Below are 3528 nucleotides of genomic sequence, written 5' to 3'. Positions count from 1 at the left end.
TGTGATGCTAAGGTACCAATTTTATAAATTCACTTTTTTTAAAAGGAGAAAGTGAGTGGGATTGGTGGTTATCTTCATTGGCCACCTGGGAGATGGGCAAAGGCACACCCCTGGGTGTGTCCGTGGAGGTGTTGCTCTGAGTGTGAAGGACATTTCTATTCAGCTGAGGGTCCAGACAGAATTCAATGGGGGAAGAGGCTGGAGCCAGCTGAGTGTGAACAATTTTCTCTCTCTGCTTCCCGACTGCAGATTCAGTTATGTGTCTGTCTCTCTGACAAACTGTATCTCCTCAAACCAAGAGACAAAGAAGATCCCATCTCTCTTAAGCTGCTTTTTTTGTTGTTGTTGTTTTTACGAATCTGGTAAAAGCCACGAGAAAACCAACCAACCAGAAAGTCTTTATTGTTCCTTTCAGCGGGTGCACAGTGGAGTATCTTAAAAACAAATAGCATCAAATGGCTTTAATTTTTTTCACTTTTTATTTCTGAGCTTCCTATTTGAAATCTTAATAATTTCTAATGGTCACTAACCTTGAAGATTTGCTAGGTTTTAGACAATCTGATGGCGTTCTCACAGAGCCAGGGAGACCACTGTAAACAGCTTATACCTGCTTTGAGTTGTGTGCAGGCACATCAAGCTCCTGTATCTATGGGCTGTGTGAGGTCAGAGATCATCATTTGCTCCCTCCTGCAACCTGATTTAATTTTCATTACATGGATAATGGAATTTGTTCTGTACTGAATACCAAGACAGTAAAGACCATCTTAGTCCTTAAGCAGGGTATTTTTATTTTTAGATGTTTTATGAATATTGTGCCTTTTCAATGGATTTCCTCTTGTCCTGAGTGTTGGGAGAGATCACTGTAGACTGAGAACACAGCTCCTCCCCGAAGGAAGAAGTCCGTGTAGCTCTCTGTCTGCAGAGATGCTTTGAGACCCAGGGCATTTCTTCTATGGAGGAAGGGCACTGAGGGCAAGGTCTACATTCTGAAACCTCAAGGATAAAACACATCTGCTTGTGGAAAGTCAGATTTCTTTGAGTGAAGGTAAAGGCTGCAATACCTTAGAGAGTTTGAATTGACAAACTGTCTTAAATTGAGCTGTCCAAAATATTTCATCTCATCTTGTAGCATGAGATGTTTCCAGTCTGTACACTTGGTCCTGATGCTGGCCCTGATCAGGGAAGATTAGGTGGTGTTCAGGATGGAATGAATTAACCAGTTAGTGAGCGGGTGTTTGCATTTTCTAATCTCTGTACTATTCTACTGAGCTCGTGTAAAATAGTCCCAGCATAGTCTGCCACCTCCTTCTTCTAAAGAAGCAATTTTGTCTGCCTTGTAAATGATATCACAGTCCATCACCAAATAGCTGGTGGCCCTCAGAGGCATCTTCATGTTCTGCTGGCTACCATTTCCCCATCTGGCAGGGATCGCTTCCCTGGTAGGCCTCTTGAGTTGTGTGGGAATTTCTGTGCTTAATTACATAGATAAACCTCATCTCTTCTCATGGCCCTTAACTCTCAAGGAAAAGAAAAACGATAACCATGTCCCAACTTATCAGAGATTTTATTTTACTGAGATGTAATTTCATTTGATGTTATAGTACCCAAGGGCATGTGCCATTCATTAGCTAAGAACATATGCTTGTCTGATTTATTGCTTTTGACAAATAAAGCTGAATGGTCTCCTTCAGTAAATGGATGGGTAAACACACTGTGATCCATTCCCAAGATGAAATAGAACTCAACAATAAGAGCAAACTGTTGAGTCACACAGCATAGTATAGATGAATGTCAGATCCACTTTGCTAAGTGAGAGAAGCCAGACCTAAAGCTAACTAATGCACAATCTAACCTTGGGTTAGGGAAGGGGATTAGCTGGCTGTACAAATGTAGCAGGAGGGATTGGGTGGGTGGGTGGGAGTGATGGATATATTTTTAGCCTAAGCATAGTAGTGAGTGCTCAACTCTACATTGTCAAAACTAGAAAGCTGACATCTAGTGAGTAGGTTTAATTAGTTTAATATAAATGTTTAATATAAATAAGTAAATCTAAGATGGAATTATATAATATCAGGACAATCACTCTCACTGCCTGGCAGCCATTCTTTGTGGAATGTGGGATAGAGCTGAAGCCCTTCAAGGTAGGTAAAGTCAGAATTTAGAGTTAAGTTTCTTTAAGTTATGCTCTGCCAAACACAGGCACATCTCAATATGTTGTTAGATTTTTTTTTATAAAGGGTGTCTCCATAGACGAGGACAGCTTTAGGGTTGTTAGATTTTTTTTTATAAAGGGTGTCTCCATAGACGAGGACAGCTTTAGGGGACAGTGGGTTTTCTTTAAGGGTGTGGCCCCTGGTAGATTGACCATGATCCCATTCCATGATTGTGGATAGCAAAACTAGATTTGGTAAGTTATAAAAACAAAGGAGCCATAAGAGTTGAGAAGCAATGGGGATAGGCGATAGATCTGGGAGTACTTAGGGAGAATTACAATCAAAATACATTTATGCATTATGAAATTCTCAAGGAATTAATAAAAACATCACATGTTTAAAAATGACTACACCTGTGGACCCAGCAGGTAGGAAGCCAAGGGTGGGAAGTCATTTCAGTCCAGCGAACATTTTACTACCAAAGGGTATCTGGGTAAATAAATATTTTGCAACCAATAATAAATGGAGTTCCAGGGTGTTCCTTAGTATTTAGATTTGAGTAGATTTGAGTTAACTTATATTCATAATTTCATCCTGGGTTCTTTTGTCAGTACTCGAGGGTGAGCCTAGGGCTTTGCCTGTGGTAGAATACATCCTATGTCCTGGATATGTCTTGTTTTTCTTTTTGGTGATACACTCCACGTTTAGCAATTTTCTCTCTGTTGGTGTTCTGCCTCAGTTAGCCTCACTTCTTATCACAGTGTGTTCCTGTCCTTTCCCTCTCTCCTCGTGGAGTCAGGGTGCAGCTCAGCAATTCTGTGCTGCCTCAACCACATGGTGGTGGAGAACAGATGTTTCTGGGGTTGACTCCTGGGGAAAACCCCAAATTCTGCAAACAGCTCCTAAGATAAAGGAGAGAGGACTTGGAGGGTAACAGCTTCCTCCACAAGCACGAGGGACCCGTGTTAATATCCCACTCACAGTGTAAACTGTGAAGCGTGGCCATATGCATGCTTGTATCCAGAGCATTGTGGGTAATAGAAACAGGAGATGGTTGGGGAGTGCCAGCCTCCAGCCTAGCTCTAGGTTCAGTGAAAGACCCTGCCTCAAGGGAGAGAGGTGGGAAGTAGATCAGGGACACTTCCTCTAACCCCCTCTAAAGTATATAGCCACACACACCTACACCCAAGTATGCATACTTCACAAACACTATAACACACACATATGTACATACACACACACAGCGTATAGTCGTTTGCATTCTGATATCATGCTTATACAGCATTTTATCTCAGATATTTTTTTTCTCTCGGGGATGAGAGAGAGAGAGAAAGAGAGAGAGAGAGAGAGAGAGAGAGAGAGAGAGAGAGAGAGA

This window comes from Mus caroli, chromosome 13 (assembly GCF_900094665.2).
Source record: "Mus caroli chromosome 13, CAROLI_EIJ_v1.1, whole genome shotgun sequence".
NCBI lineage: Eukaryota > Metazoa > Chordata > Mammalia > Rodentia > Muridae > Mus > Mus caroli.
This window is presented reverse-complemented; position numbering follows the sequence as displayed.